The sequence below is a fragment of the Rutidosis leptorrhynchoides genome, chromosome 10 (assembly GCF_046630445.1).
Source record: "Rutidosis leptorrhynchoides isolate AG116_Rl617_1_P2 chromosome 10, CSIRO_AGI_Rlap_v1, whole genome shotgun sequence".
Lineage (NCBI taxonomy): Eukaryota > Viridiplantae > Streptophyta > Magnoliopsida > Asterales > Asteraceae > Rutidosis > Rutidosis leptorrhynchoides.
Genome location: NC_092342.1, coordinates 216,253,928 through 216,277,808, shown reverse-complemented (window position 1 = coordinate 216,277,808; position 23,881 = coordinate 216,253,928).

Below are 23,881 nucleotides of genomic sequence, written 5' to 3'. Positions count from 1 at the left end.
GAAGGCTGGGTGAATATAGGAAGCGGGTTTGGATTGTACAAATTAATAACATCGAAAATTGTTTAAGGTGGTCAAGCTGTTCAGATGCAGCCTTAAGCCACGCCGCGGCAAATGGGTCTGCGCCGCGGCATATCAAGCGAACCAGGATCAGGAAGTGGGTTAAGGAGGGCCTATTTTCCCTTTATGTGTCGCGCCGCGACGATTAAGTCCGTGCCGCGACAGTTCTGCTGAACTGGTGTCGGACTTAGCTTAATTTAAGGGATTTTAAGGGGCAAAATGGTAAATTGACATGTGGATCTGATGGGATCATTAACTCTCCACCACATATCCATTTAATTCATTTCTTTTTCTCTTTTCTCTCCATTTTCTCTCCCAAAACTTAAAACCCATTTGGATTAAAAGTGAGATTTGAGAGTGAAGGAATGAGGGTTGATCTTTGGAGCAAGAATTAAAGTTGTTCCTTGTGTCTCTAGCTACGCGTTGGTAGTCTCGGTGAGTTCTAACTCTATGTTTCGAGTTTTAATAAGTTATGCTAGGGTTTTGGTTCATTTGAAACTTATGTGACCCACTTGGGGTTAAAATGGGTGAACTTGAGTTGTGTTGATGAAAGGAAACCCTAAGTAACTATAATCTAGGGTTTGGACTTGAGATTTGAAGTTGAAAGTGTTAAATGGGTTCTTTGTCACTAATACGCTTGTTAATGATGATGAAAATAGTTAATGAACTAAGTATGACTAGTTTGTGAGTCAAAGTGTTAAAATGAGTCAAAATGGGTAATGTTGACCTAGTTTGGGTGAGATGGGTATGAATTACCCTAGGTTGTGCTAGTTAATGTTAGTAGACTTTAAATTACTAGCTTTGGCGATTTAATATGAGTCTTGGCATTTAAGGACGGTTTTGGGTGTGGTTGAGTCATTTAATGCGATTTGGGTCATTAAATGCTCAAAGTGTAAGTAATGTGGTAAATGCCATTAGTTGTGTATTGAATGTGTACCTATCTATTAGGTACTTTGCTCGAGGTCTGCGGAAGCATTTAAATCACCACCGAAGTGTTAAGGTGAGTGGAATAATTATATATGCATGTATATGATTTATTTGCTTGTGGGGTATGGGTTAAAGTTCGATGTTGACGATACCATACCCTAGAGTATATTACGTTGTGGATGAGGGTTTAAAGTTCGTTGTTGACGATACCTCATACGTATGGAATTAAAGTTCGATGTTGACGATGCCATACAATTATTATAGTGACGTTGATGAGGGTTTAAAGTTTGTTGTTGACGATACCTCATATGTGGGTTTAAAGTTCGGTGTTGACGATACCACATTAATAAAGGTGAATGGGATTTAAGTTCGATGTTGACGATACCATTCGTTGGGCTAGCCTTGAGATCTTGAGTACTATAGATGTTGTGAACATCATCATTATACTTGTGTTTTAGCATATTGTATTGTTGTGTTATATGCTATTGTTATACTAGTCTTGTTATCGTGGTACTTAGCGTTATACATGTGAAGGGTATGCTAATTATGTAACTAGTATGTATGCAGATTTGGTAAGTGTTTACAAGTAAGTAGGTTATATATATGTATGTATAATTGTTGCACTCACTAAACCTTACTTACCCTCTCGTTGTTTACCATTTTTATAGGTTCCGGCTTGGATAAGGGTAAGGGCATACGGTTGGATTAGTTGTCTCCCGTTTGTGTTGACAGGGGGTACTTTTTGGATAGCTTTTGAAGTGGCCTAGTTTTGGGTAGTTTAGCCCCAAACCATGCTCGAATGTAATTTGGATTAAAAACTATCCTAGTAGTAGGTCAAACTTGTATTAAACTTAATTACTGGCCTTTGTGCCTTTGGTAAACATTTAAACTGTTGTACACTTAAATGGAACTTGTGGAATGGTTTACATATTTAATTGGAGCGTAAATGTGTATTGTATAAAAAAAAAAATTTTGTATGTAATACGGGTTGGGTTGTTTCAATTTCCTTATAATATACTAGTCTTGGTTAAGTCCGAGACAGTATAATATAATCTTGATTAGTTAAGACATATACACAATACGTCGTAAATCGAAAGACACCACATATACAATACGTCAAGATAACTTCAAAGACAATAGATGTATCATGGGTCATGATTGAGTCTTATATAATACGTGTATACTATGTCTTGATTATTTCAGGGTGATGTATCGATCTATATATGTACTACTGACTGTGGACTACTAATTGTGGACTAGCAACGTTGGACTGCTAACTTAAATAACTTAAATCGTCAACACGTAAATAAAATTATGATGTGAATATATTTCTATCATACTTTGATATATATGTATATATTTTGTTATAGGTTCGTGAATCGATCCGTGGTCAAGTCTATTTTTCGGCGAATTGAAATTTGTGAAAGTGAGTTATAGTCCCACTTTTAATATCTAATTTTTTGGGATGAGAATAAATGCAGTTTTATAAATATTTTACAAAATAGACACAAGTACTTGAAACTACATTCTATGGTTGGATTAATAAACTGAATATCGGCCCTTTTAGCTTGGTAGCCTAAGAATTAGTGTTTATTATAATTGCCAACAATTGACGTGAATCCTAAAGATAGATCTATTGGGCCCAATAAGCCCCATTCGGGTTACGGATGCTTTAGTACTTCGATTTATCATATCTGATGAGAGTCCCGGAATGATGGGGATATTCTATATGCATCTTATTAAGGTTGGTTACTAGGTGTTCACCATATGAATGATTTTATATATGCAGTTTGCGAAATGCCTGTATGATGTTTATGAAAAATAAAATCTTGTGGTCTATTATTAGGATTTATAATATAGGTTAAACCTATAACTCACCAACATTTTTGTTGACGTTTTAAGCATGTTTATTCTCAGGTGATTATTAAGAGCTTCCGCTTTTGCATGCTAATTAAAGACAAAAATTGGAGTCAGCATGCTTGTATGATAATGTTTTAAAACTGCATTCAGAAAACAATTCGATGTATCTTATTATTGTAAACCATTATTTAATGGTCGTGTGTAAATGTTATATTTTAGATTATCATTACTTGATAATCTACGTTATGTCTTTTAAACCTTTATCGATAAAATAAAGGTTATGGTTTGTTTTAAAAACAAATGCAGTCTTTGAAAACGTCTCATATAGAGGTCAAAACCTCGTAATGAAACCAATTAATATGAAACGTTTATAATTGATATGAACGGGGCATTTCATCGATGGAATGCTTCACTCCGGTGGTGTGATTACCTCGTACTTGGGTACCGATGTGAAACCCGAAGGTACGATAATGGTTTATTGTGATGATTAGCGGGCGTTAACATTTGTCCAATTTGAAAGGTCAATGTGCGAGTGCCCTGTTGTAAATCCGCGAAGAATTGTTGACCATCACCAACGTCGAGACCGGTCATGTGTGTCGTGGAATGTCAAAATTTCCGCGAGATGTTATCATCTTGACAGTGATAGTGTGGGGTTAACACACTAAGTGGGGGAGTATGTACCTAGAAGGTACGGTGTTGCCTCAGTCTGGTAGGCGTACTCGAGCGATTTGTTGGAAGTCGTCCCATTTGGTGAGCGAACTCGGGACGTAGAGCGTTGATTTTTGACTGTCTCGTGTAGAGATACGCTAGTGTAGTGCGCGTTCGAGAGAGAGTTCTCTAGAGTATTAAGGACTCGTATGCGTGAGAAGTGACAAGATCATCCTTAATGGGTGATCGAAATGATGTTCACAAAGTAATGGTGGATGAGTTGTGAGTCGTGCAAGGTTGCATGTCGGTTGGAGTTACCGAAGAGTTGTGGGAATTTCATCACCGCGTGCGTGGTACGGATGACCCAAATATCTTGACGGTTGGCAAGGATACTCTAAGTGGTAAATTAGAGTGTGCCAAGGAATTATGGATGATCGTCGTGTGGGTAAAACATTACGTTTCAAGGAAGTGGGTCTTATAGGATGCAATGGCAGCATCGAAGGGTCCAGGGTTGTTTGAGAACTCGAAAGTTGAGGAAGGCCTACTTTCCTTGTTCACGATGAGGTTTATATCGCGAGGATGCAATCCAGTTTAAGTGGGGGAGAGTTGTAACACCCCGTTTTTCATAACGCGAATGTTTGGGAGTGTCGAGAATTTGATGTGCGAAGGTTTAGTGTGTGCTGCGAGGTTATGCGCGCGTTCACCGTTTGGGCCATAACTTCCTCATACGAACTCGGATTGATGTGAATCAAAATCCCAGACAACCGTAATTTGAGCCCAGGCATTTTTAATTTCAAGTTGTGAGCTGGAATGAAATGTCCCGTTCTTATTGATTAAAAACATTCCATATTAATTGATTTCGTTGCGAGGTTTTGACTTCTATATGAGACGTTTTTCAAAGACTGCATTCATTTTTAAAACAAACCATAACCTTTATTTTATAAATAAAGGTTTAAAAAGCTTTACGTAGATTATCAAATAATGATAATCTAAAATATCCTGTTTACACACGACCATTACATAATGGTTTACAATACAAATATGTTACATCGAATTCAGTTTCTTGAATGCAGTTTTTCCACAATATCATACAAACATGGACTCCAAATCTTGTCCTTATTTTAGTATGCAACAACGGAAGCTCTTAGTATTCACTTGAGAATAAACATGCTTTAAACGTCAACAAAAATGTTGGTGAGTTATAGGTTTAACCTATATATATCAAATCGTAACAACAGACCACAAGATTTCATATTTCAATGCACATCCTATACATAGAGATAAAAATCATTCATATGGTGAACACCTGGTAACCGACATTAACAAGATGCATATATAAGAATATCCCCATCATTCCGGGATACCCTTCGGATATGATATAAATTTCAAAGTACTAAAGCATCCGGTACTTTGGATGGGGTTTGTTAGGCCCAATAGATCTATCTTTAGGATTCGCGTCAATTAGGGTGTCTGTTCCCTAATTCTTAGATTACCAGACTTAATAAAAAGAGGCATATTCAATTTCGATAATTTAACCATAGAATGTAGTATCACGTACTTGTGTCTATTTTGTAAATCATTTATAAAACCTGCATGTATTCTCATCCCAAAAATATTAGATTTTAAAAGTGGGACTATAACTCACTTTCACAGATTTTTACTTCGTCGGGAAGTAAGACTTGGCCACTGGTTGATTCACGAACCTATAACAATATATACATATATATCAAAGTATGTTCAAAATATATTTACAACACTTTTAATATATTTTGATGTTTTAATTTTATTAAGTCAGCTGTCCTCGTTAGTAACCTACAACTAGTTGTCCACAGTTAGATGTACAGAAATAAATCGATAAATATTATCTTGAATCAATCCACGACCCAGTATATACGTATCTCAGTATTGATCACAACTCAAACTATATATATTTTGGAATCAACCTCAACCCTGTATAGCTAACTCCAACATTCACATATAGAGTGTCTATGGTTGTTCCGAAATATATATAGATGTGTCGATATGATAGGTCGAAACATTGTATACGTGTATATCGTATCTCAAGATTACATAATATACAATACAAGTTGATTAAGTTATGGTTGGAATAGATTTGTTACCAATTTTCACGTAGCTAAAATGAGAAAAATTATCCAATCATGTTTTACCCATAACTTCTTCATTTTAAATCCGTTTTGAGTGAATCAAATTGCTATGGTTTCATATCGAACTCTATTTTATGAATCTAAATAGAAAATGTATAGGTTTATAGTCTAAAAAATAAGTTACAAGTTATTTTTGTAAAGGTAGTCATTTCAGTCGAAAGAACGACGTCTAGATGACTATTTTAGAAAACATACTTCCACTTTGAGTTTAACCATAATTTTTGGATATAGTTTCATGTTCATAATAAAAATCATTTTCCCAGAATAACAACTTTTAAATCAAAGTTTATCATAGTTTTTAATTAACTAACCCAAAACAGCCCGCGGTGTTACTACGACGGCGTAAATCCGGTTTTACTGTGTTTTTCGTGTTTCCAGGTTTTAAATCATTAAGTTAGCATATCATATAGATATAGAGCATGTGTTTAGTTGATTTTAAAAGTCAAGTTAGAAGGATTAACTTTTATTTGCGAACAAGTTTAGAATTAACTAAACTATGTTCTAGTGATTACAAGTTTAAACCTTCGAATAAGATAGCTTTATATGTATGAATCGAATGATGTTATGAACATCATTACTACCTCAAGTTCCTTGGATAAACCTACTGGAAATGAGAAAAATAGATCTAGCTTCAAAGGATCCTTGGATGGCTTGAAAGTTCTTGAAGCAGAATCATGACACGAAAACAATTTCAAGTAAGATTTCCACTCGAAATAAGATTGTTATAGTTATAGAAATTGAATTAAAGTTTAAATATGATTATTACCTTGTATTAGAAAGATAACCTACTGTAAGTAACAAAGGTTTCTTGATCTTGGATGATTACTTGGAATGGATTTAGAAAACTTGGAAGTAAAGTTGCAATCTTGGAAGTATTCTTGATTTTATGAAACTAGAACTTTTGGAATTTATGAAGAACACTTAGAACTTGAAGATAGAACTTGAGAGAGATCAATTAGATGAAGAAAATTGAAGAATGAAAGTGTTTGTAGGTGTTTTTGGTCGTTGGTGTATGGATTAGATATAAAGGATATGTAATTTTGTTTTCATGTAAATAAGTCATGAATGATTACTCATATTTTTGTAATTTTATGAGATATTTCATGCTAGTTGCCAAATGATGGTTCCCACATATGTTAGGTGACTCACATGGGCTGCTAAGAGCTGATCATTGGAGTGTATATACCAATAGTACATACATCTAAAAGCTGTGTATTGTACGAGTACGAATACGGTGCATACGAGTAGAATTGTTGATGAAACTGAACGAGGATGCAATTGTAAGCATTTTTGTTAAGTAGAAGTATTTTGATAATTGTCTTGAAGTCTTTAAAAAGTGTATGAATACATATTAAAACACTACATGTATATACATTTTAACTGAGTCGTTAAGTCATCGTTAGTCGTTACATGTAAATGTTGTTTTGAAACCTCTAGGTTAACGATCTTGTTGAATGTTGTTAACCCATTGTTTATTATAACAAATGAGATGTTAAGTTGTTATATTATCATGATATTATGATATATAATATATCTTAGTATGATGTATATACAGTTAAATGTCGTTACAACGATAATCGTTACATATATGTCTCGTTTCGAAATCATTAAGTTAGTAGTCTTATTTTTACATATGTATTTCATTGTTAATACACTTAATAATATATTTAGTTATCATTTAACATAATTAACCAAGTGTATCAATATCTTAATATGATTCATATGTACCTAGTAAGACGTTCTTATAACGATAATCGTTATATATATCGTTTTCGAGTTTCTTAAATTAATAGTCTCATTTTTATGTATATAACTCATGGTTAAAATACCTAATGAGATACATACTTATAATAAAATCATGTTAACTATATATATAACCATATATATGTCATCGTATAGTTTTTACAAGTTTTAACGTTCGTGAATCACCGGTCAACTTGGGTGGTCAATTGTCTATATGAAACCTATTCCAATTAATCAAGTCTTAATAAGTTTGATTGCTTAACATGTTGGAAAAACTTAATCATGTAAATATCAATTTCATTTAATATATATAAACATGGAAAAGTTCGGGTCACTACAGTACCTACCCGTTAAATAAATTTCGTCCCAAAATTTTAAGCAGTTGGAGGTGTTGACGTATCTTCTAGAAATAAATGCGGGTATTTCTTCTTCATCTGATTTTCTCGTTCCCAGGTGAACTCGGGTCCTCTACGAGCATTCCATCGAACCTTAACAATTGGTATCTTGTTTTGTTTAAGTCTCTTAACCTCACGATCCATTATTTCGACGGGTTCTTCAATGAATTGAAGTTGTTCATTGATTTGGATTTCGTCCAACGGAATAGTGAGATCTTATTTAGCAAAACATTTCTTCAAATTTGAGACGTGGAAAGTGTTATGTACAGCCGCGAGTTGTTGAGGTAGCTCCAGTTGGTAAGCTACTGGTCCGACACGATCTATAATCTTGAATGGTCCAATGTACCTTGGATTTAGTTTCCCCCGTTTACCAAATCGAACAACACCTTTCCAAGGTGAAACCTTAAGCATTACCATTTCTCCAATTTCAAACTCTATATCTTTTCTTTTACTGTCCGCGTAGCTCTTTTGTCGACTCTGGGCGGTTTTCAATCTTTGTTGAATTTGGATGATTTTCTCGGTAGTTTCTTGTATTATCTCCGGACCCGTAATCTGTCTATCCCCCACTTCACTCCAACAAATCAGAGACCTGCACTTTCTACCATAAAGTGCTTCAAACGGCGCCATCTCAATGCTTGAATGGTAGCTGTTGTTGTAGGAAAATTCTGCTAACGGTAGATGTCGATCCCAACTGTTTCCGAAATCAATAACACAAGCTCGTAGCATGTCTTCAAGCGTTTGTATCGTCCTTTCACTCTGCCCATCAGTTTGTGGATGATAGGCAGTACTCATGTCTAGACGAGTTCCCAATGCTTGCTGTAATGTCTGCCAGAATCTTGAAATAAATCTGCCATCCCTATCAGAGATAATTGAGATTGGTATTCCATGTCTGGAGACGACTTCCTTCAAATACAATCGTGCTAACTTCTCCATCTTGTCATCTTCTCTTATTGGTAGGAAGTGTGCTGACTTGGTGAGACGATCAACTATTACCCAAATAGTATCAAAACCACTTGCAGTCCTTGGCAATTTAGTGATGAAATCCATGGTAATGTTTTCCCATTTCCATTCCGGGATTTTGGGTTGTTGAAGCAGACCTGATGGTTTCTGATGCTCAGCTTTTACCTTAGAACACGTCAAACATTCTCCTACGTATTTAGCAACATCGTCTTTCATACCCGGCCACCAAAAATGTTTCTTAAGATCCTTGTACATCTTCCCCGTTCCAGGATGTATTGAGTATCTGGTTTTATGAGCTTCTCTAAGTACCATTTCTCTCATATCACCAAATTTTGGTACCCAAATTCTTTCAGCCCTATACCAGGTTCCGTCTTCCCGAATATTAAGATGCTTCTCCGATCCTTTGGGTATTTCATCCTTTAAATTTCCCTCTTTTAAAACTCCTTGTTGCGCCTCCTTTATTTGAGTAGTAAGGTTATTGTGAATCATTATATTCATAGATTTTACTCGAATGGGTTCTCTGTCCTTCCTGATCAAGGCGTCGGCTACCACATTTGACTTCCCCGGGTGGGGTAACGAATCTCAAAGTCGTAATCATTCAACAATTCAATCCACCTAAGCTGCCTCATATTCAGTTGTTTCTGATTAAATATGTGTTGAAGACTTTTGTGGTCGGTATATATAATACATTTGACCCCATATAAGTAGTGCCTCCAAGTCTTTAATGCAAAAACAATCGCGCCTAATTCTAAATCATGCGTCGTATAATTTTGCTCATGAATCTTCAATTGTCTAGACGCATAAGCAATCACCTTCGTCCGTTGCATTAATACACAACCGAGACCTTGCTTTGATGCGTCACAATAAATCACAAAATCATCATTCCCTTCAGGCAATGACAATATAGGTGCCGTAGTTAGTTTTTTCTTCAATAACTGAAACGCTTTCTCTTGTTCATCCTTCCATTCAAATTTCTTCCCTTTATGCGTTAATGCAGTCAAGGGTTTTGCTATTTTGGAGAAATCTTGGATGAATCTTCTGTAGTAACCAGCCAATCCTAAAAATTGATATGCTTCGGAGTTTTTGGGGTTTCACACTTTTCAACGGTTTCGATCTTTGCCGGTTCCACCTGGATACCTTCTTTGTTCACTATGTGACCGAGGAATTGAACTTCTTCCAACCAAAATGCACACTTTGAAAACTTAGCGTACAGTTTTTCTTTCCTCAATACTTCTAGCACTTTTCTCAAATGTTCTTCGTGCTCTTGATCATTCTTTGAGTAAATAAGTATGTCATCGATGAAAACAATGACAAACTTGTCAAGATATGGCCCACACACTCGGTTCATAAGGTCCATGAACACAGCTGGTGCGTTAGTCAATCCAAACGGCATAACCATAAACTCGTAATGACCATAACGCGTCCTAAAAGCAGTTTTTGGAATATCCTCCTCCTTTACTCGCATTTGATGATATCCAGAACGTAAATCGATCTTCGAATAAACCGACGAGCCTTGTAGTTGATCAAATAAGTCGTCGATTCTCGGTAGTGGGTAGCAGTTCTTGATGGTAAGTTTGTTCAACTCTTGGTAGTCGATACACAACCTGAATGTACCATCTTTCTTCTTGACAAACAAAACAGGAGCTCCCCACGGTGATGTGCTTGGTCGAATGAAACCACGCTCTAAAAGTTCTTGTAATTGGCTTTGCAGTTCTTTCATCTCGCTGGGTGCGAGTCTATAAGGAGCACGAGCTATTGGTGCAGCTCCTGGTACAAGATCTATTTGAAATTCAACGGATCGATGTGGGGGTAATCCCGGTAATTCTTTCGAAAATACATCGAGAAATTCTTTTGCGACGGGAACATCATTGATGCTCTTTTCTTCAGTTTGTACTTTCTCGACATGTGCTAGAACAGCATAGCAACCTTTTCTTATTAGTTTTTGTGCCTTCAAATTACTAATAAGATGTAGCTTCGTGTTGCCCTTTTCTCCGTACACCATTAAGGGTTTTCCTTTTTCTCGTATAATGCGAATTGCATTTTTGTAACAAACGATCTCTGCTTTCACTTCTTTCAACCAGTCCATACCGATTATCACATCAAAACTCCCTAACTCTACTGGTATCAAGTCAATCTTAAATGTTTCGCTAACCAGTTTAATTTCTCGATTTCGACATAAATTATCTGCTAAAATTAATTTACCATTTGCTAATTCGAGTAAAAATTTACTATCCAACGGCGTCAATGGACAACTTAATTTCGCACAAAAATCTCTACTCATATAGCTTCTATCCGCACCCGAATCAAATAAAACGTAAGCAGATTTATTGTCAATAAGAAACGTACCCGTAACAAGCTCCGGGTCTTCCTGTGCCTCTGCCGCATTAATATTGAAAACTCTTTCGCGGCCTTGTCCATTCGTGTTCTCCTGGTTCTGGAAATTTCTAATAATGTGGCCCAATTTTCCACATTTATAACAAACTACATTGGCATAACTTGCTCCGACACTACTTGCTCCTCCATTACTCGTTCCGACACCATTTGTTCCTTTCGTTCTGTTAACCCCTGGTCCGTAGACCTCACACTTCGCCACGCTATGACCATTTCTTTTACACTTGTTGAAAAATTTGGTGCAGAACCCCGAGTGATACTTTTCACACCTTTGGCATAGCTGCTTCTGATTGTTGTTGTTGTTGCAGTTGTTATTGTTGTTGGGATGATTGTTGTAGTTGCTGTTGTTGTTGTTGTTATTGTTGTTGTTGTTGTTGTTGGGCCGTTTGTTATAGTTGCGATTGATGTTGCGATTGTTGGGATAGTTGTTGCGATTATTGTTGTAATTGCTGTTGTTGTATTGGTGATTCTTATCACCGTTTTCCTCCCACTTTCTTTTGACTTGCTTCACATTGGCCTCTTCAGCCGTCTGTTCTTTAATTCTTTCCTCAATCTGGTTCACTAGTTTGTGAGCCATTCTACATGCCTGTTGTATGGAGGCGGGCTCGTGTGAACTTATATCTTCTTGGATTCTTTCCGGTAATCCTTTCACAAATGCGTCGATCTTCTCTTCCTCATCTTCGAACGCTCCCGGACACAATAGGCACAATTCTGTGAATCGTCTTTCGTACATGGTAATATCAAATCCTTGGGTTCGTAACCCTCTAAGTTCTGTCTTGAGCTTATTGACCTCGGTTCTGGGACGGTACTTCTCGTTCATCAAGTGCTTGAATGTTGACCACGGTAGTGCATAAGCATCATCTTGTCCCACTTGCTCTAGATAGGTATTCCACCATGTTAACGCAGAACCTGTGAAGGTATGCGTAGCGTACTTCACTTTGTCCTCTTCAGTACACATACTTATGGCAAACACCGATTCGACCTTCTCGGTCCACCGTTTCAATCCGATCGGTCCTTCAGTTCCATCAAATTCCAAAGGTTTGCAGGAAGTGAATTCTTTGTAGGTGCATCCTACACGATTTCCTGTACTGCTAGATCCAAGGTTATTGTTGGTATGTAGCGCAGCCTGTACAGCGGCTATGTTTGAAGCTAGAAAAGTACGGAATTCCTCTTCATTCATATTCACGGTGTGTCGAGTAGTCGGTGCCATTTCCTTCAAAATAGTCAAATGGAACAAGTTAATCATACAGAACATTAAGAGTAGTTAATAGTATTTCGTAGCATAATATGAACTCATTTATAAAAGCTTTTTCTTCATATTAGCGTTTTATAAGTTTAAATAAGGGTAGTACCTACCCGTTAAGTTCATACTTTGTAGCTAATATACAATTCAACTACTACAATTCTATATGAAAAACTGATTATAATAATATTTCACATTCAAACTTTTATACAATATTTTACAAACTTACAATACCGCTTATTTTACATAAAGCATGAAATATAGCACATAATAACTTTGATACAAGATAGTTGTGAAGATAATTCTAGCTAGTACACAAGTCGTTCAGCAAAGGCAATAAAGACACATAATTCATACGTCCAGAAACAAGTCATGCATTCTGGTTTTACTAGGACTACTTCTCATCCTTGGTCTTGTGGAACATAACCGTTATGGCCGTTGATAAGACAGCGTGTTGTAACGTCGTCAAAGGGACGAGGGTTACGTAATGACCAACAGTCTCGTAATAACCTAAAAACCTCATTTCTTACCCCAATTACCGACTCCGTCACTTGTGGGAACGTTTTGTTTAATAGCTATAGCCCGATGTTCTTTTTCTCACTTTGGTGAGAAGCGAACATTACTAACCCGTAAGCATAGCATGCTTCTTTATGTTACATGTTAGCCGCTTTTTCTAAATCATGAAGTCCTATATTCGGATACATTGAGTCAAAATAATTTCTTAACTCGTTGCGTAAAATAGCATTTGGGTTCCCTGCAATATATGCGTCAAAATAAACACAACGTAACTTATGGGTTTCCCAATGTGATATCCCCCATCTTTCAAACGAAAGTCTCTTATAAACCAAGACATTCTTGGAATGTTCTTCGAATGTCTTACCAACTGATTTCACCGTAAATAGTTGTGCCGAAGAATTCTGACCGACTATAGACAAGATTTCATCAATCATGTCTCTGGGTAGGTCTCTTAAAATATTGGGTTGTCTATCCATTTTGTGTTTTTAAACTGTAAAATAGACAAGAGTTAGATTCATAAAAAAATACTTATTAATACAAGCAATTTTTACATATATCATAAAGCATAAGCACACTATATTACATATATTACACCACACGAATATAACTATCTTATTCCGACTCGCTCATTTCTTCTTCTTCGGTTTTGGTTCGTTTTGCCAAGTTTCTAGGGATATATGATGTTCCCCTAATACTAGCTGTCGTTTTCCACAACGGTTTAGAAAAACCTGGTGGTTTAGAGGTTCTCGGGTCATTGTTACAACTTAAGGACTTCGGGGGTTGACGATACATATAAAGTTCATCGGGGTTGGAATTAAATTTCTCTATTTTTATGCCCTTTCCCTTATTATTTTCTTTTGCTTTTTTAAATTTAGTTGGGGTAATTTCTATAACATCATCGGAATTCTCGTCGGAATCTGATTCATCGGAGAATTGGTAATCCTCCCAATATTTTGCTTCCTTGGTGGAAACACCATTGACCATAATTAACCTTGGTCGGTTGGTTGAGGATTTTCTTTTACTTAACCGTTTTATTATTTCCCCCACCGGTTCTATTTCCTCCTCCGGTTCCTCCTCTTCCGGTTCTGATTCTTCTTCCGGATCTGATTCTTCTTCCGGTTCCTCTTCGGGAACTTGTGAATCAGTCCAATATATATTCGACTCTTCGTTATTATTAGGTGAGTCAATGGGATTTGTGCTAGAGGTAGACATCTATCACACAATATCAAACATGTTAAGAGATTAATATATCACATAATATATACATGTTAATAATATATAGTTTCCAACAAAAATGTTAAGCAATCATTTTTAAAGAAAACACGGTCGAAGTCCAGACTCACTAATGCATCCTAACAACTTCGATAAGACACACTAATGCAAATTTTCTGGTTCTCTAAGACCAACGCTCGGATACCAACTGAAATGTCTCGTTCTTATTGATTAAAAACGTTCCATATTAATTGATTTCGTTGCGAGGTTTTGACCTCTATATGAGACGTTTTTCAAAGACTGCATTCATTTTTAAAACAAACCATAACCTTTATTTCATAAATAAAGGTTTAAAAAGCTTTACGTAGATTATCAAATAATGATAATCTAAAATATCATGTTTACACACGACCATTACATAATGGTTTACAATACAAATATGTTACATCGAAATCAGTTTCTTGAATGCAGTTTTTACACAATATCATACAAACATGGACTCCAAATCTTATCCTTATTTTAGAATGCAACAGCGGAAGCTCTTAGTATTCACCTGAGAATAAACATGCTTTAAACGTCAACAAAAATGTTGGTGAGTTATAGGTTTAACCTATATATATCAAATCGTAACAATAGACCACAAGATTTCATATTTCAATACACATCCCATACATAGAGATAAAAATCATTCATATGGTGAACACCTGGTAACCGACATTAACAAGATGCATATATAAGAATATCCCCATCATTCCGGGACACCCTTCGGATATGATATAAATTTCGAAGTACTAAAGCATCCGTGTAACAACCCAAACCAACCCGCGATTAAATTTACAAAATAAAATTTTTTTTTGCTGAACTGCCACCTGGCGCAGCGCGCCAAACCTGACTGTCCGGAAAGTCTTTAAATGCGAAAATGTTTGACTAGTTCCCGACATATTTAGGCGTAACGCTTTTAACCCCATGTTCCATATATAAAAACTAGCACGTTCTATTAATAAAATTATGTTTATGAAGCGGGGCCCACATCGACCCAAATTACCCTTTAAGTATCAAAATACAATTTTCGACCATAAGACTTTTAATACAAAACAAAGCCGAGCATGGCGATTGGGGATACGCTACCCAATCCTAATAAATCCAAAAGCAAGCCTTCTACGCAAACTATGCAAGTCCTCTAATCCTCGCGCTTACCCGAGCCACCATCCGCATGCAATCTGTAAAAAAGAGTCAACAACGAGAGGGTAAGCTAACGCTTAGTGAATGATAATATACTACATACATATATATGTATAAAATGGACACGCCACAAAATAACAAATACCGCATACCGAAGCATCCATATATAAGGCACTACACTAAGCATACCGTACGATCTCTAAGCAACGAGCTAAAGATACAACAACAATATAAGTTCACCAACGACGATGTGAACAACGCCAAATAGCTACACCCGGAGGGTTAGCTACAACACAACAATACATTAATATATAACCATATAAACGAACAAGGTTAACACCTTAACCCAATACCGAGAACCAAATACCACAATGAAGATTGGCCGAACTACACGAGCCTTAGTAATCCGAAACCACACGAGATTACTATCTTCACAACATCGAGGTTGGCCGAACTACACGAGCCTTAGTAATCCGAAACCACACGAGATTACTACCTCAATAAGATGACCGAACTACACGAGTCACCATGAATCTGAACTACACGAGATTCATTTCCACAATACAATAAGATAACCGAAACCACACGCGTCATCGTGAATCCGAATACACACGCGATTCACTTCTCAATATTATACCCTTCGCCATTGGGGTTATATCAACCACATCACAACCACGTGTGATAATGTACACGCGAACGCGTACTTCGCCAAAGATGGTTAACCAAAATGCACAACCGTGCCAATTGGACTCATACAAAAGTCCATCAAATCCATCTATATGTGAAGTGAGCTCTATAGCCGAGAATCACTTCACCCGACCCGCACCCATCCTACACATACATATGCACATAGGATATTAACACTCACCTTGAAGTCTTGAAGAATGCTTCCAAGTAATCTGCAACTCGTCAATGGAAAGTACCTATTCCATTATCACAAATTCAACAACACACTTAGATTGGATTTACAAACCAACCCAATTCGACACTTAGTGCAAATTTGACCCAAATGCACTACCAAGTACAAACCGCGCCCAAACTAACCGATAATCACTCACACAAGTGAGAATGGTCCTAATATGCCAAATAAACCCGAACTCAAGTGTTAAACACGTGTCATACCCATTTTGACACTTAAACCCTAATTTTGACCCATTAAGTCAACATCTCACCATTTACAAGTTTTAACACCAAAACACATTTAACTCGGTTTAATACTTCAACTTAATCCATTTTAAGTTTATAAACCTCATTAAATCGCCAATTGGGTCATAATCACCACCAAACCCTAATTTGACCCAAAGTCAAAGTTAGTCAACAAAATAACCTTAAATGGGTTTCAATACTATCATAATCACTAACTTAAGTGATTAAACTCAATTTCAAGTCCTAAACATGGCCAATTAGTTCACCAACCCAAAATCCACCAACAATTAACAATAAACCCAATTGCTAGCATCACTAAACCCATTTCATCATCTAAAAGGGTTTTTCATCAAACTAACTCAAACCCTAACTTGAATATCAAATCAAATAGATGAAATTCGGAGTTTGAGCTTACCAATACTACCACAACGTAGCTAGGAACGAAAGGAACAACTTTAGAACTCAAGCTTTTGATCCAAACGGCCTCCTTCTTCTCCAAAACCCTAAATCTCTCTCTAAAATCTCTCTCTCTCTCTCTAGATAGTTGGGGGTGATGAATGGATGTGAAAATGATCCAAAACTGATCCAAACCAGCTAATGTGGCTCACAAATCCGGCCCCAAGTGAAATTACCCAAATACCCTTCATTTAAACCAATTTAAAACAAAGGATTCTGTCAGCGCCAAATGGCGCGGCCCGCCCCAAACCCGCGTGGCGCGCGACCCTACTGAAACAGTTTCTTTTGCATTTTAATTTATATACAATAAAACCCACACCCTTGAACACCATAATACACAAGTATACAAGATAAATATTCGGGTCTTACAACTCTCCCCCACTTAAACTCGATCACGTCCTCGTGATCCTCGTCACTTAACCAAACGGACCACACTCCACGGTCCTCAAACATACGTCCCAATCCGACTTTCCTAGGCAACTCTTCCCAATGAATCACCTCTAACAACCAAAATCGTCACACGCGATTTAACAAATCACAATCCGAGCACTAAAACCATGCTCAATCTCTCACATCGGGAAACTCAACCAATCTCGAACCGAGATATCAACCCTCTAGCGTATCATTACCAAGTACAATGCTAAAAGCAACCAAGTTTAAATCCTAAAGTCAACAATCCGAAACGATGAAGACCGAACCAAACGAACCCTTACGGATTACACCAATCACTAAACATCCATTGTAGTGCGCAATACGACCAATACGCAACTACCGTAACATCATAATCCAACGGCTAGAACCGATAGCGCCCCAAACGACTATGAAAACGCAAAACCCAAGGTGTACGAAATCAACCATCGTCACACCCGTAACAAACATGTGAGCGAAACACGGCTATCGCCTCACTAATCCCACAACATGGTCCTCACGACCCCACCATCGACGTATAAAACGACCGATAGTTCCCACAACATGGTCCTTACGACCCTACCATTGGTGTATCAAACAACCAATAGATCACACGACACGAAGGCTGGCCGAAAACACACGCGCCCTAGTGAATCCGAACTACACGCGACTCACTACCTTCACCACAACAACAATCGGGAATGGCCGAACTACACGCGCCATAGTGAATCCGAACTACATGAGAGTCACTATCCCGGAGGAATGACCGAACTACATGAGTCAATTGTGAATCCGAACTACACGAGACTCACTCCTCAATACAATGACCGAAACCACACGAGTCATTTGTGAATCCGAACTACACGAGATTCACTTCCACAACATCGAGGTTGGCCGAACTACACGAGCCTTAGTAATCCGAAACCACACGAGATTACTACCTCAATAAGATGACCGAACTACACGAGTCACCATGAATCCGAACTACACGAGATTCATTCCAATAAGATGACCGAACTACACGCGTCATCGTGAATCCGAAAACACACGCGATCCACAATCTCAACACAGGAATGATACTCGCATTTCCCACCGGTAATCGCATTTCCCGATAGTGTTACACCATAACGACATAACACTACTCCCTTGATGAAGTCAGCGGACCCCGAAGGTCATGCTCCACCAATCACAACACCGGATGAAGTCAGCGGACCCGAAGATCATGCTTCACCGATATAACATCACGCTCATGATGAAATCAGCGGACCCCGAAGGTCATGCTCTACCAATCACAACACCGGATGAAGTCAGCGGACCCGAAGATCATGCTTCACCGATATAACACCATGCTCATGATGAAGTCAGCGGACCCCGAAAGTCATGCTCCACCAATCACGTATTCCCATGATGAAGTCAGCGGACCCTAAAGATCATGCTTCATCAAACAACCATACCATAATCGAGCAAGAACCACCTATACCAAACATTGGTACCAAACAATAATTCTCCACAAGAGAACCTGGCACACACCTCCCTTAACCGGAGGATTTCACCTTGCTCGCCAAACACGTCCATTATCTCTCAACGAGATTTACCACGTTACCACCTCGGTGATGATTCAAATCCAAACCATAAGTACAATTTATTCGAAATTGTACTCTACCACAAATCGACCAAACCAGGTCTCGACAACATTTTTCGGATCTACCAAAAGCATCATCCGAAATCTCACACTAAAACTTCCTCGTGCGGGAGTGTAACTCCCCCACTTAGAACCACGTTCCATATCCACAACTCGTACAACCGCACAATGCTACCACAGGTAGACTTTACCAACAATTGGGCTCACACGACCCATTACCACATCTTGCTCCAACCTTGAGCACACGAAGGATTTTAACCAACCCTTAAACACTTTGTACGAAAAGTGTACCGCAACACAATCGGAGTCGAACACCACGCTAGTAGGTATAAAAGAGGCACCTAATATCACGTCATAAAGACTCCATTACCAACACACATCGAGATTTAAAACACTTGATCTCAAGGGTTCCCACCAACCGACGAACCTCATGATTCGTCACTTCAACATCAAAGCGAACACGCGCCTAACAACCAAACACCAAAACCATTTCCGTGGCTTGGTAGAAACGTTTCCCAAATACTAAGGAATGCTTGGTTGCACCAAGTCTTACGCCCTTCGCCCGTCAATCAAACATCAACATAGGGTACTTTCATTAGGAACGTCACCCATAGCATAACATGCACAACAAAGGCACGCAACTCAAACTCAAACGGCATTTGATAAATAATCAGAAGACATATTTATCAAAATTAAACGTACCTTAACGTCTCCTGGCCGCACCCGTCCCCGCTAACTTGGGACATCCCGACTTACGATGTCCTTCTTTTTGGCAATTGAAGCACACCATACCATCACCCTTTGGTACCGAACATTCCCAAGACTTGTGACCCCTCACGCCACAATTGTAACATCTAGCCGCACTAGAATCCGACATACCCGCTCGCGTATATTTTGGAATCAACCTCAACCCTGTATAGCTAACTCCAACATTCACATATAGAGTGTCTATGGTTGTTCCGAAATATATATAGATGTGTCGACATGATAGGTTGAAACATTGTATACGTGTCTATGGTATCTCAAGATTACATAATATACAATACAAGTTGATTAAGTTATGGTTGGAATAGATTTGTTACCAATTTTCACGTAGCTAAAATGAGAAAAATTATCCAATCTTGTTTTACCCATAACTTCTTCATTTTAAATCCGTTTTGAGTGAATCAAATTGCTATGGTTTCATATTGAACTCTATTTTATGAATCAAAACAGAAAAAGTATAGGTTTATAGTCGAAAAAATAAGTTACAAGTCCTTTTTGTAAAGGTAGTCATTTCAGTCGAAAGAACGACGTCTAGATGACCATTTTAGAAAACATACTTCCACTTTGAGTTTAACCATAATTTTTGGATATAGTTTCATGTTCATAATAAAAATAATTTTCCCAAAATAACAACTTTTAAATCAAAGTTTTTCATAGTTTTTAATTAACTAACCCAAAACAGCCCGCGGTGTTACTACGACAGCGTAAATCCGGTTTTACGGTGTTTTTCGTGTTTCCAGGTTTTAAATCATTAAGTTAGCATATCATATAGATATAGAGCATGTGTTTAGTTGATTTTAAAAGTCAAGTTAGAAGGATTAACTTTTATTTGCGAACAAGTTTAGAATTAACTAAACTATGTTCTAGTGATTACAAGTTTAAACCTTCGAATAAGATAGCTTTATATGTATGAATCAATTGATGTTATGAACATCATTACTACCTTAAGTTCCTTGGATAAACCTACTAGAAATGAGAAAAATAGATCTAGCTTCAAAGGATCCTTGGATGGCTTGAAAGTTCTTGAAGCAGAATCATGACACGAAAACAATTTCAAGTAAGATTTCCACTCAAAATAAGATTGTTATAGTTATAGAAATTGAATTAAAGTTTGAATATGATTATTACCTTGTATTAGAAAGATAACCTACTATAAGTAACAAAGGTTTCTTGACCTTGGATGATTACTTGGAATGGATTTAGAAAACTTGGAAGTAAACTTGCAATCTTGGAAGTATTCTTGATTTTATGAAACTAGAACTTTTGGAATTTATGAAGAACACTTAGAACTTGAAGATAGAACTTGAGAGAGATCAATTAGATGAAGAAAATTGAAGAATGAAAGTGTTTGTAGGTGTTTTTGGTCGTTGGTGTATGGATTAGATATAAAGGATATGTAATTTTGTTTTCATGTAAATAAGTCATGAATGATTACTCATATTTTTGTAATTTTATGAGATATTTCATGCTAGTTGCCAAATGATGGTTCCCACATGTGTTAGGTGACTCACATGGGATGCTAAGAGCTGATCATTGGAGTGTATATACCAATAGTACATACATCTAAAAGCTGTGTATTGTACGAGTACGAATACGGGTGCATACGAGTAGAATTGTTGATGAAACTGAACGAGGATGTAATTGTAAGAATTTTTGTTAAGTAGAAGTATTTTGATTAGTGTCTTGAAGTCTTTCAAAAGTGTATGAATACATATTAAAACACTACATGTATATACATTTTAACTGAGTCGTTAAGTCATCGTTAGTCGTTACATGTAAATGTTGTTTTGAAACCTTTAGGTTAACGATCTTGTTGAATTTTGTTAACCCATCATTTATTATAACAAATGAGATGTTAAATTGTTATATTATCATGATATTATGATATATAATATATCTTAGTATGATGTATATACAGTTAAATGTCGTTCCAACGATAATCGTTACATATATGTCTCGTTTCGAAATCATTAAGTTAGTAGTCTTATTTTTACATATGTATTTCATTGTTAATATACTTAATAATATATTTACTTATCATTTAACATAATTAACCAAGTGTATCAATATCTTAATATGATTCATATGTACCTAGTAAGACGTTGTTATAACGATAATCGTTATATATATCGTTTTTGAGTTTCTTAAATTAATAGTCTCATTTTTATGTATATAACTCATTGTTAAAATACCTAATGAGATACATACTTATAATAAAATCATGTTAACTATATATATAACCATATATATGTCATCGTATAGTTTTTACAACTTTTAACGTTCGTGAATCACCGGTCGACTTGGGTGGTCAATTGTCTATATGAAACCTATTCAATTAATCAAGTCTTAATAAGTTTGATTGCTTAACATGTTGGAAACACTTAATCATGTAAATATCAATTTCATTTAATATATATAAACATGGAAAAGTTCGGGTCACTACATGGAAGGCTCTAGAAGCGCTGCTCCTGGGCCAGGAGCGCCGCTTTCTAGAGTGAGAAAGCTCTATTTTCAGGGAGATAAAGCTTGGATTGGAGAAGAAGGAGGTGAAATCTCTTCAAGGTGCAAGTGTTAAAGTTGTTCATCTCGTTCCTAACTACGATTTGGTTGTTGTGGTAAATTCTAACTCCGAATTTCATTGTTTGATTTGATATTCAGAGTTAGGGTTTGAACTTAAATTGTTAAGAAACCCATTTAAACTCATGAAGTGAGTTTAGTGATGCTAGTAATTGGGTTTCATATTGTTGTTGATGGATTTTGGGTTGGTCGATGTTTTGGTCAAGTTTAAGACTTGCAAAATGGGTTTAATCATTAGGTTTAGTGATTATGGATGTGTTGAAACCCATTTGGTTGTGTTTGGTTGACTAATTTTGAAATGGGTTAAAATTAGGGTTTGTGTGTCAAATTGGGTAAGATATGTTTTTAACACTTATGATTTGGTCTAATTGGTGAATTAGTGCCATTTTCACTTGTGTTAGTGATTATTGGTTAGTTTGGGAGCGGGTTGTGCTTGGAAGTGCATTTGGGTCGAAATGTCACTTAGGGTCAATTTAGGTTGGTTGGTAAATCCACCCTAATTTTATTGTTGTTATGTGATAAATGGAATAGGTACATTCCATTGACAAGTTGCGGAGTATTCGGGTGCATTCATCAAAAGCTAAGGTGAGTGGAATATTTATACATGTATGTATGTAGTTTATTTACTCGTACGCGATGTGGGTCTTCGGTGCTACATCGTGAGTATTGGTGTTATTACATGCCGGTGACTTACTGATAGTATGCGTGATGAGAACTACGAGTCGGTAGTGTCTTGGTGGGTGACTCACAAGTTGGTGACACCCTATGGTGATTCACAAGTCGATGACACCTCATGGAGGTTCACAAGTTGGTGACCTCGTATGTGTTGGCGGGTGACTCACAGTCGGTGACATGCTATGGTGATTCACAAGTCGGGGACACCTCATGGAGGTTCACAAGTCGGTGACCTCGTATGTGTTAGCAGGTGACTCACAAGTCAGTGACACCCTATGGTGATTCACAAGTCGGTGACACCTCATGGAGGTTCACATGTCGTTGACCTGGTATGTGTTGATGGGTGACTCACAAGTCGGTGACACCCTATAGTGATTCACAAGTCGGAGACACCTCATGGCGGTTCACAAGTCGGTGACCCCTTATGTCGTGGTAGGTATTCACAAGTCGGTGATACCTTATGATGATTATCAAGTCGGTGACATCATTGCGAGTTGGACTCGGCAATATTGATCGACTACAAGTCGGTAGTACCAAAGCAGGAGAATGGTTAGCATGTTTATGCCTTGTTATGTTTAATTTATATTCATGGTGATTTATATACTAACGTTGTTGCTAGTTGTATTTTGGTGATACTAGTTTGTTTATGCATTGTTAGCATGGTAATTTTAAGTGGATGTTTTGTAGGTAAACTATATATGAAAGGACCCGTCCATATACATTATAAACGATTCACAATAGTTGATTACATCGTGAGGTATTTGACCTCTATATGATACGTTTTACAAACATTGCATTCGTTTTTAAAAGACAAACTTTCTTTACATCTAAAATTGACGGCATGAATACTATTTCATATTACATCCAACTATAATTGACTTAATATTAATCTTGATGAACTCAACGACTCGAA